The sequence below is a fragment of the Callorhinus ursinus genome, unplaced genomic scaffold (assembly GCF_003265705.2).
Source record: "Callorhinus ursinus isolate GAN/ISIS: 27379988/994484 unplaced genomic scaffold, GSC_fseal_2.0 scaffold1, whole genome shotgun sequence".
Classification (NCBI taxonomy): domain Eukaryota; kingdom Metazoa; phylum Chordata; class Mammalia; order Carnivora; family Otariidae; genus Callorhinus; species Callorhinus ursinus.
The window spans coordinates 70,644,905-70,657,268 of NW_027397063.1; the positions used below are offsets into that span (position 1 = coordinate 70,644,905).

The window sequence follows — 12,364 nt, forward strand, 5'->3', positions numbered from 1 at the left end:
ATGAAGGACCAGGGAGGGGGCAGGGAGTTGAGGCGGAGACCCTCCACTTGGCTGGCTCGCCCCGGAAAGATCACGTTCCAGGTCTGATTTCTGCTCCAAAGAATAAGATGAGACACTGCTAAACACATCCACCTGAGGTTCACCCCAAGTTCTGAACCAAGCAAGGCAATGTGCATTTCCACTGACCCAGATAAATACGATTAGCAGTCAGTCAGAATTCCTGCCTCCAAGCTCACCCAACTCCCCAGCATGGACTTCCTGGCTTACGATAACTGCCTCCATCTCCCAACCATGACTCAAAGACAAGGGAGACTGCAAAGAACGAAAGGTAAAGAGACAGTGACTCAAACAGGAGCAGCAATTCCTGCAGGGGCCTTCCCTGTGGCGGGGGGGGAACCCCAGTTCTGAGCATAGGACAGCAGCAGGTCCTTTTATCATATCCCAATCCTCAGCTTCCTAAGGACAATGACAGCTCCCATCTCCCGATGGGCACAGGGCGCCAGGCTGGCCCCTGTGAATCTCCAGCACCTTGCCTTCATGGAGCCTGGCAGCCTGCTCTAGGTCTTCCCTGAAGACATCTGAGCCACAGAGAGGCTGAGGTTGTAGAGCCAGCAGCCAGTAAGGGACAGAGCCAGGATTAGAACCCAGGGCTCCTGTGTCTATTCTCCTCTTACCTTCAAAGTGGGGAATGAAGAAAGGGCAACAAGTGTCTTCTTTTTTCTACTCTCCTCCCCTGCTCCCTCCCTGAAAGGATAGGAACCAATTCAGTGTCAGGCTGGGGAATTCAATGTCACTGGAAACCAAAGAAAGATACATGAAAACAGTAAGCTACCACCTCCCCCCCCCCAACCTCTATCAAATTAATAGAGGCTGCAAATATATATGACATAGAGCTGCTCCTGGCAGCTCTTATAAACCTCTTGTATGGAAATCACATACAATATCTCCTCTGAAGGACGATTTGGCAAAATGTATCAGAGCATCAAAATATCCATTCTCTTTTAACTCAGTAGTCACATCTGAAAAAGTTAATAATCAGAGATGCTGTCAAAGACTGTAGTTCCAACTTTGCCCACAGGTAACCTGAAACAACCTCAATTTAAAACAATAGAGGAATACCTAAATGTTATGGAATGTCCACAGGACGGGATATGATTAAATCATTAAAAATCACATCCATGAAGATTTCTTAAAGCTTTTTAATGAACAATTGCATACATATAGAAAATTACGGAAAGTGGTAAATGGAACCATCAAGTACCCGTTACCCAGCATCTGCAATGATCAATTTATGGCCAATTTGGGGTTTTTTTTGTTTTGTTTTCTAATGTTTACTTATTTATTTGAGAGAGAGAGCATGAGCATGAGTTGCGAGAGGGAGAGACTCTTCAAGCAGACTCCCCACTGAGCGCGGAGCCTGCCACAGGGCTCGATCTCATGACCCATGAGATCTTGACCTGAGCCAAAACCAAGAGTCGGGCGCTTAACCGACTGAGCCACCCAGGTGCCCCAATTTATGGCCACTCTTATCTCATCCATATCCACCGAGTACCCCACCTTGGGTTTTAGAAGCAAATCGCAGACACCACAGCACTGCATCCATGAGTATGTCAGTACGTATTTCTAAAATGTACTTGTTTTAAAAACAACTAAAATATCATTATCAAACCTAATAAAACTTTCAGTAATTAAGGTTTCTAAACAAAAAAAGTGTTTATAATACAATGTGAACTGATAAAGAATATTATAAAACCATATACGCTATAATCTTTGTTGAAAGAAAGAGAGGGGGAGGGAGGGAAGAGAAAAAGAAATGCTATTCATAGAGAAAATAACTTGAAGGAACCATATCCAAAATGCTGCCAGTGGTATACAGTTATCCCTGTGTCGTGGCGTTAGAGAGGACTTTTGTTTACTTTTGTATCTTTGTCTGTAGTTTCACTAACAGGCATCTATGGTGTTAGATACCTACTTATCATTTCTCTTATTCTTCTTTCATTCAAGTTCAAAGTTTCCCACTGGTATCATTTCCCTTCAGCCTGAAAAACTTCTGTTAGCAGTGAAGAGCAGGGCTGCTAGAAATGAAGTTTCTGGAGTTTCCTTCATCTGAGATCTTTATTTTTCCTTCACTCCTAAAAGATATTTTTTCTGGATATAAAATTCTGAGTTGATAGGTCTTTTCTTCCAGTCCTTTCAAGATGTTATTCCACTGTCCCTGGCCCACATGGCTAGAAATGAGAAGTCTGCAGTTGTTTTAATAGGTTTGCCTATTAAATAGGAAATGTGTCTTATTTCCCCGGCTGCCCTCATATTTTTTCACCTTCTGGGCTGGGACTCCAATAACATGAATTTTCAATTTGTTGATGTTGTCCCATGGTATTCTAAGATGCTGTTCATCTTTTCCCAATAAAAAAAATGTACATTTACAAATATAAAATACTGCATAATTTCTATTGATCTATTTTCAAGTTCATGGATTTTTTTCTTCCTCTGTCATCTCTTTTCTGTCACTAAGCCCATACAATGAATTTATTACTTCAGATGTCATCTTTTCAGTTCTAAAATTTTCATTGGGTTATTTTTGTATAGTTTCTATTTTTCTGCTGATAATTTCTATCTTTCCATTCATTTCAAGAGTGAAGAATGGTTATAACAGCTACTGTACTTCTGTCTCGTAATTCCACCATCTGAGTCATCTCAGGGTTAGCACCTATTATGGTCTTTTCCCTTGAGTATTATTCAGATTTTCCTGGCTCTTTTTATATTGAGAAAATTTGGATTGTATCCTGGACTTTTGAATAATATATTATGAGACTGAATCCTGCTAAAATTCTCTGGAAAAAAAAGTTGATATTTTTGTTTATTTATTTAATGGACAATTAACCCACTTAGGTTCAGATTGAAAATTCTGTCTCATCTTTTGCGACTGGTGGCTTTGCTGCCAGTTTGGGTTTCAAATGCTTCGCTAGGCTAATTGGGTCTGCCTGTCACATAGGCAACTCAGGGCTCATTCAGGACCTGGGTAGTGTTAATGTCATAGTCAAGTACTCCAAACTTTTGCTGTGCTTCTTTGCACCTATTCCATGCATGCACACCTTGGAGCAGGCCCATGACTTACACCAATCCATGCACAGAGTGAATGGGGCCCTTTTTCCAGCTCTGTTCTCTCAGGGATTTCCTCCCACTCCCTGGTGGCTCCTTTGCCGGGTTCTTCGGGCTGGAAAGATGGGGCTGTCTCAGAGTTTTAGGCTCCCACACCATCGTGCAATTCCACATGACAAAGGCCATTGTGGGTCATCGTCCAAGTTCCGGGTCCAGTATCCTGTCCGTGTACTCTCAGGGCTCTCATGTAGTCGCTTTTGCATTCTGTCCAGTTTTTTAGTTGTAAACAGAGGGAGGTTATAGTTGGATTACATCATCTTAGCTGGTACTGCTGCCCTTCCTTCTCAGCAATTTTTACCCCTCAAAATTTCACTCATCTCTCCAAAGCTCCATTAAAATACCATTTCCTTCCAAGAAGGTGTCCTTCTTCTCCTAGCTAGAAAACCTTTCCTCTTCCTCTATCTTAGCGAAGATTCGGATTTGGCAATATTGAGACTCAAAGCCAAATCTTTTCAGGACCATCTTTGTCCAAAGATCTGGGTTCAGGGACATGGCTGGAATGAAATCAAACCCAACCAAGAAGCCTCATGGTGGTCAGGAGGATAGGTTTTGCCTAAAACCCAGCTTTGCTAATGGCCGGATGTGTGACTTTAGGCAGGTCACTTAATTCTATGTATCTCAGTTTCCTCATCTATGGAATGGAAATAACAATACCACAGAGAATTGTTGTGAGGATTAATTAGGTTAATAGTTAGAAAGCACCTAGAATAATGCCATATTGTGGGTGTAAGAGATTATCACTCTCTCAGAGCTTCCCATAACTTTGCACAGCAGATGAGGTAACCCTCCACAGGGAAAAAGAAAGAACAGACAGAACGAGTTCTAGCTCCACCTCTTACTATGCCCTGAAAGGGACTGTAATTATTTTGGTAAATGCTTAAAAGAGCACAATTTGTGTGCCTGGGTGAATCTTCTAAGAAGCCGCATGGCAGAATGAAAGGATAATTGCCTAAGGTGGGTTAGGAGATCTGGCTTCCAGAACTGGGTCTCCCTTGGGTCTGGCTTTTCTGTTCTAAATCACAACTACATAGGGTGGTGACTGGTTTATCTGCACATGGCTGACAGAGTCAACCTTTGTAAAAGGCAAATGGAATTGGGTCATTTCTTAATTTGCCCTCCAATGCCTTCCTGATACACACATAATAAAGTGCAAATTTTTTAGACTATTGCCGCAGAGCTTTTGTGATTTTTATTGCTGCTGTCATTATCTGTAACCTCACCTTCTGCAACTCCCTCACAGCCCTCACATTCCAACTGGACTAAACTAAAGTTCACCGGTCCCACCTCACCATTTCCCCTTCGCCCCACTGCTGTCAGCCTTGAGCTCAAACACTTCTCCCTGCCCTCTTGTCAAATATGTTAAATGCCTCCTTTTCTATGCCAACTCCTCAAGGACTTCTGAGAGGTTTCCCCACTGCTTGGTTTGGCCCTCCCTCCCTTGTGTACTAGAGCTCTCCGTACACACTCTGGTAGCACTTTCCAGTAGATGGCAATCACTTATTTTATAGGTCCTTCTCTCCCTCACTGCACCAGTGTTTATCAAAAATACGTATTTTACATGAGTTGGTCTCAAAATCAATTCAGAGCATCACTACCAGCTTTTTAAAAAATAGAATAAATTGTGTGTGTGTGTGAGAGAGAGAGAGAGAGAGAAAGTTCTATTTTTCTGGAGAACTCTAACACATTGATATAGCCTCGATGCATTCTCAGTCAAAATCCCCACCGTTATTTTGTAGACACTGACAAGCTAAGTCTAATATTTATAAGGAAATCCAAAGGACCTAGAATAGCAAAAGCAATCTTACATGAACAAAGCTAAAGGACTTACATTACCAAACTTATTATAAAAACCACAGTAATTGAGACAATGTGTTATCGGTGTAAGGACAGACAACTAAATCAAGGAAAAAAACACAAAATCCCCTAAATGGGCCCAGACATATATAGTAACAATTTTTTCAGCGATACCAATGAAATTCAATGGAGAAAGGAAAATCTTCTTAATAAATTGTTCTGAAATGTCTGGATATTTATGCAGGAAAAAAAGTGACCTTCGACCTCTACTTCACTTTAGCCATACAATTGATTTGAGAAGGATCTTGGACCGATATGTGTAAGTTTAAACGATAACACTTCCAGAAGCAAATATAGGAGAGTATCTTCATGAACCTGAAGCAGACAAAGATACCTTAGGGCACAAAAGGCACTAAATAACAAAAGGAAAAATAATGGTTAAGTAGAGGTTCATCACATTTAAAGTCTAACTTGTTTGAAAGTGGCCCCGACAACTAACCTGAGTTCTTACTGTGAAAAAGACAAAAGAGGCCCAGAAACAACCATCTCAGGACAACATGTACCCAAGATGTTCCAGGGCCTCACACAAGGGTAACAGCATCATATTTCACCAGTGCGGTAGGCCCAGAGTTAAGAAGCATTTAAGAGAACAAGATAAGGTCTTTGTCACTGGAAGATCAGAGTGTCGCTAGGAGATGAGACTCACTCAGGACGTACAGTGCTACTGAACTATGCAATTCTGACCTGCAATCTACAATAACTCAGACAAAGAAGAGAACAGGCTGGGGTGCAGGAGACACCTTAAGGATATGAAACAGAAGGGAACTGAGAGAGCATCTCATTGCTTCTCCCCATCCCATTTTTAGAGATGACAAAACAGGCCCACTGGCATAGAGGAGGCCATATCACTAGTCTACAACAGAGCCAAACTGGAACTCAGATTTCTTAGCTCCCGCTCAAATTCTCCTCTTTTCACTGTGTCATGCTGCTGACTTCAGTAGGTGGCCAGGCTTCATGGGAGATGTCGGGGATTTGCATTAGTCCTTAAATGTGAGGATTTGAGACGCTATCTGTGAAGCTCCCGGTACAATGCCCTGCATACAGTTAGGTGTTCAGTAGAGAATACTGTTGTTACATTAGATTGGACTTCCCAGATGAGCAGTGACAAAGCAGAAGGCCCCACAGCCAACATTTCTAGGCAAAGCGCATTTCACCCCGAGATTAGTCCTACACCTGCCCGGCACCCCTTTCCACCAGTTACTGCTGCTCAAGGAAAGCCAGCAAGGATCGCTCTGGCTCTTCTCTAACTCACACGGCATGAGGACTGAAGAAGGAAACATCCATCCTTTCTGTGATATGTCCAGAGTTCAGATCTTGCCCAAGAAACAGGAAGGCTAACACATTGGACATGAACACACCACAGAAGCAGCCTCACCCCGAATCTTTGGCCCAGGTCAATGGCACAGATGGGAACTGGTAAGATGCTGAAAAGAAGAGGCTGCTTAGGGATGAGAACTAGCTGGGACGAAGGAACAAACCAATGCCTCACAAGCTGTAAGGCCGCATAAGCAAAGGGAAGTCCTAGGTTTTTCCAAACAAACACTACTGCATTCATTTGTCCTCTGCCCAAGCAGAAAACGGCACTTGGCCTTCCGCTTGCCTTACTTTGCAAATCCACCTGCCATTGTCATACACACACCTTCTAGCATCACGGGCAGATTTTTGCAAGTTCATGCATTCAGCCAACAAATACTTACAGAGTGCTACGCTGTTCGGGCCCGGTGGTAGGTGACATGGATCCAACAGGGACTGAGGCCCAGTACCAGGTAATAAGGATCCAACGGTGGTGACTCAGGCTCAGGGCTAGGTGACAAGGGTAAGAACAAGACAAGGATGACTATAGCAGGGCTCTGCCTCCGAGGGAGAAAGACGGTGAGAAAGAGTCACAGCTGCACAGCAGGCTACCGGGAGGGGAGGCCAGCCACCCAGTCCGGATGGCTCGGGGAGGTTGCCTGGGGGAGACATCTCAACTCAGACAGGAAGATAAGGAGGAATTAGACAGACAGGAGCAGGGGATGGGTGGCCTGTGCTCAAGTGCCCCTTTGGTCATGCCTTTGCATTTCCTAAAGAATGTGCCTCTTTTTCATCCAGACCAATTTCATCTGAACGTAATGAAACACTCGGTACCTTCCATAAACCTGACAGCTTCTTTTGATGCCAACCGTGGGGAGAAGCCACTAAATTACTAAGTATATGAAGTGTCCCTCTGTCTTTGTGAAATTAGGTACTTGCTAACCTTAAAAACAAGATTTTATTAAAACCTGTTAAAAGCTTCAGGGACGTGAAATGTTGCTTTCCTCCTACCTACAACGTAGACATAAAAATGCACCAGAACAACAAACATGGCCAAAATCTACGAGCTCATTACCACAGACCAGTAGAAGAGGATAAAGCTCCCCCTTCTGCAGGGCAGAAAATAAAAATTTAAAAAACAATGTTTTTCTTTGGGCTCCTTGGAGGCAGGGGCTTTTATGTGCCGAGCTCTGTGCTATACATCATTTCACTAAAACCCCCGAACACCTCTGTGAGGCAGGTTCTATCATCCCATTTTACACAGCAAGTGGCTCAAGAAGAGAAAGGTTAAGGGATTTGCCCAAAGTAGGCATCTAGAAAGTGTTGGGACTGAGATTCGAACCCACATTTACAAGCTTCATTGAGTACTAATTATGTGCCAAGCACTGCTCTTAGTTTTTCTCAAGGATTAACACATTTCACGCTCCTGGCAACCTTATAGGGAGACTGCCGTTGTCCCCATTTTAGATGAAAAATGAGTCAATGAGAGATTAAATAACATGCCCACCCCCGCACATCTCTCTGCCTCCAAAGCCTGCAACAGATCCACGTGCAGTAGGGAGGTGTGGAGGGAAACAGGAAGGTCAGCCCTTTGCTGTGGGCTACATCCAGTTCAGGATGGAGCTCCATTCTCTTTTTCTTCCCTTCTGGGAAACTGAGGCTGAATTTTGGGGAGTGCTGTGTCCCGACGTGAAGGTGGTGGGTAATGGGGCTTGGCCCTCACCATCAGTCCGCAAAGGAAAACTGTTTCACCATCTGACCTCGAGGAAGGCCCGCCAGCACTGATGGTGGCCTCGCCTATCCCTCTGGACAGTGATGTCAGTGGTGTTCCAAGAGGCATGTGAGGAAGTCAGGACACACAAACACTTGGCACATGTCTACCTTTGTTAAATTTGGCAAAACTTTGAGGAAATTTTCATACTCGGTGCTCGTGATTTTGTGGCAAAAATGGTGTGGAAACATGTGCTGTCCACCTTGAACTTGTACAGTGCTGTCTGTCAAGTATATCACAATAAAACTGGTAGGAAAAAAGACAGAAGCAATATTTCAGAACAACGAACCCGTTTAAAAATGTTTGCAGCTTTCTGGCCTAGAATTCAAATGCTAGGTTATTTACCGTAAAGAAAGAGTTTTAGGGGCACCTGGGTGGTACAGTCGGTTAAGGGTCTGACTCCTGGTTGCAGCTCACATCATGATCTTAGGGTCATGGGAGCAAGCCCTGTGTAGGGCTCCAAGCTTAGCGTGAGTCTGCTTGGGATTCTCTCTCTCCTTCTCCCTCTGCCCCTCCTGTTTGTACTCAAACTCTCTCTCTCTCAAATAAATAAATAAATGAATAAATAAATAAATTTTAAAGAAAGTTTTAAGTTTAAATTATAATTATTATTTATAAACACAATTATATTTCATTACATTACATTTAAGTGCAATTAAATTATATTTAAATGTAATTAAAATAATTCATAAATATATTTATAAATCTTAGTGATCAGATTGTATAATCTAATTACAAAAGATAGAAACCTAGGCATGAGGTTGCAGGCTAGAGCATTAACAATCTCAATATCCAGCCATAGAAACAGGCAAATTATACATAGAATTCAGTGATATCCTCTGAGGCCATTAACATACCACACACATTATAAAGACAGAAAAATGTTTATGGTAAAGGGAGAAACAAAATAAACTCCATCCACGCTAAAATTATAATTATAGTAAAAACCTTTTTTTTTCCCCCCACAAATGGAAAAATGGATGATGGCAAGGGAACACTGTGAAATGAACACTAATATGCCAGAATGTCAGGAATTAAAAAGTGTGTCGTTACTGCTGTTGTAATGTTTGTGGCTAAAACAAGAAAAACAAACTTAGAACCCACTTGATTGCCCACAAGGCAGGCACATGGCCCTCCTAACTCAGTGTCCCCTCCGTTAGACTATCGTAGTCTTCCAGGAAAGGCACAGAACTCAGATAAAACACAGGCTCCCCTGCCTTAGCCCAGGGAGGGCAAACACATTTGCTTGGCATTTCACAACCTGGCCCTCCTGAGCTCTCTCTGCAAGTTATAACCTGAGCCTTCCCGTAACAGGCTCGCCACGTAGGGAAAGGACTCCCTCAACTTCCACTCTTGGCGTTTGAAGACGACCGTTCCCTTTACTCTCCTGTGAGCCTTCAGCCATCTCCTCAGAAGCAAGTCTAACAATGGTTTGGAAATTGGCTACCCCTGCTCTGGCCCACCCCCCCCCCCTTGTCCACCGCACACAATACTATCAACACCAGCAGCAAGGCAAACCCTCCGGGGTAATATCACCACATCAAGGCCATTGCTCATTTCCACCTATTCAATTCCATCATCCTTCCAGGCTCAGATCAAGCACAGGGGGAAGAGGAGGGACAGACCTGGGTCACAGCCCAGCTCTCACTTTCCAGCTTTGTGACCCCAGGCAAGTTACATAACCTCTCTGGGCTCATTTCCTCAGCCCGTAGGTGGTACTGTAATTGTTGTAATATACGAGAAATAAGCAAAACACAACTTCACCTGGTACAGGAGTCACAAGGCACACGTGCTATGGAGCCCTAGCAGGGTGACTAAGCCATACTGAGATGCATTGTACATGTGAACTATACGGAAAAACAGAATGTAAGAGTGTTGGATTGATAACTTTTATGTTGGATGCATAATAAAGTAAATAATATTTTGTAGATATTGAGTTAAATAAAATATATTAAAGTAAACTTCATCTTTTAATTTTACTTTTGTAATGTGACTATTACCCAATTTAAAATTACATATGTGGCCCACGTTTGTGGCTTGCTCTCCATTTCCACTGAGCACGGTTAACTGTTCGATGTAAGTCCTTTCTCCTCCCCATTCACTGGCCACACAGAGGCTCATGCCCAGCATCGTCTAAAGTCATTTGTCACATCTATGGTTCCAGGTTGAGTCCTTTCTCCTTCCCAGGCTCCAGGTTACCAACCTGAGACAGGTGACAAAAAGTAGAAAGGAAACTAGCTTTAGCATCAGAAAACTGAGCCCCAGTCCTGTCTCTACCATTACTAATTAAGTAGCCCTCAGCATGCCATTTCACTCCACGGGGCCACAGTTTTGTCATTTACAAAACGGAGGGTAATGATATCATGTTCATGGCATGAGAGAATGCAAGTGGAAGGCACTAGATAAACCATCAAGGACTGCAGAGGTCAGGATTAAGTAGTACAATCTGCACAGCAGGAAGGGGGGGGGCGCCTAGCCCGCCTCCTCTGGTATTCTCTGCCTACCATTTTATACTATCACTTCACTATTTTCCATGTCTCCTGTCTCTAAAAACAAGTCTCCCTGAGAACCCGCCTCCTCCTTCTCACAAGTCCCCCAGCATAACCAAAGCAGAGTGCGAACAGGCAGATCCCCTCAAACCTCCACACAAACGGAGTGTGCCCTGTGTCCCAGGTATTAGGTGTGGTGGTGGGGATGGCCTTGCAAGAAACCTGACAATACAGTATGGACCGTGCTTGTAATGGAGGAATCGAGTAAGTATAAGTGCACCAGGGACCAAGAGCAGGGTGCCCCTTACCTGGGAGAAACAGAGAAGCATGGTGGCAGGCAGATGTAGGAAATGGCCAACAGGAAGGACTCTTTCTGACATGCGCAAAACAGAAGGGGCTGAAAGCATGAATGAGCATGGAAGGCTATGGCATTTAATCCAAAGTAAACATCGGCATATGACAAACAATGGGCCGCCTAACAATATAAATCTTATCATGAGAGGCCCCTGGGTTAAGAGGTCCTTTCAGCACATGGAACACGATGGCCTTTCTGACTTTGCTACTTCAGCTTCTCCCAGCTCGCCCCACAGGCCCCCTGGGGACGTATGTAATCCGCTGTTACAGGCTGAACTACCACCTGTGGCAACGGCATAAACTTCAGCTTTGTGCACTGAGGCTTGTGAGAGCAAAAGCCCCTGTCTCAAAACATCCTGTTCCTATTTTTAGCCAGGAAATATACCTCCTTACCATCTACCTACCTCCTCCCCGGGCCAACAAGTGTGAAAAGCACAAACCTACACCATCCTGTGGGGGGCAAGGGGGGCTTCTCTATGTCAGTTTGGTATTCAAATATTTCAAGAAGAAAATAATCTCAAATCACATTTTCATTCAAGAATAAAAAGACAAAAGATCAGGAAGTGGGTGATTCTAAGAGGGAATGGTTGAGCAATGAGAGGAGATAAGGCCCATGAGGAGGTGGTCTCAGTGGTCTCGGTGTCCACCTCTGCTTGTATGGATAGTGGGGCCACACCTTACCAACGGCTAGTTACAAAACCAGTGCCAGGCCCTAAATCCTCCTCCCTCAGGAAACTACTGATTACAAGCATTTTAGGAATTTAAAAAATCATATCAACCTATTGCAATGTAAGGACTGTATTTGGATCCTGATTTGAATAAACAAACTGCTTTTTTTTTTTTTTAAGTAATCTCTACACCTAACGCGGGGCTCGAACTCATGACCCTGGGATTAAGAGTTGCAGGCTCTACCTACTGAGCCAGCCAGACGCCCCAAAAGAATCCCAAGGGATCTTTTAAACATACACTGAAACATGTATTTATACAGATAAAATGAAAAAATCAACAGCTGAATTAGAAGTCAGGTAAAATAAGATCTTATTTTGTGTGGATAATCCCACGCAGTAAATGAAAGTTAAATGAAAAGTCCTCTTACTTTGAATCACCCATAAAATAAAACACATGGTTATAACAAAACACTGCTTATACAACCCCGAATGCTCACACAGAAGTTCATTCGTTGAACCTAACAACACAGCAGGGTTATCATCCTGCCCCAGAGCAGATGACAATTTTTTTTCTCTGGGTAACAGAAGAAGTAATTATCTTGAGTTTAGCTCCATGTAGCATGAGAAAGACAAACACTGGGATCAGACCCTGTACAAAGATGCTCACTCCTCGGAGACCAAGGGAAAGTCGGATTCACGGCTCTCGCCCTGCTCTTGTACAGGTCTTAGATTTATATGACTGAGTGGCTATCAGAACAGTGGGCATGATTTCA

At 43.5% G+C, this 12,364-nt stretch overlaps 1 protein-coding gene across 8 annotated transcripts in view; it reads right to left on the reverse strand.

The window, feature by feature from the left end:
* ST6GAL1 (ST6 beta-galactoside alpha-2,6-sialyltransferase 1) overlaps positions 1-12,364 on the reverse strand; it is a 158,941-nt gene that overhangs the window by 51,432 nt on the left and 95,145 nt on the right. For 7 of the 8 annotated variants that reach the window (XM_073895909.1, XM_073895919.1, XM_025876894.2 and 4 more), the window contains exon 3: positions 6,714-6,819. The exons of the other annotated variant lie outside the window; for it this stretch is intronic. The gene's annotated coding sequence lies outside the window, so the exon portion shown is untranslated. The remainder of the gene's footprint in view (positions 1-6,713; positions 6,820-12,364) is intronic. 8 annotated transcript variants of the gene reach the window in all.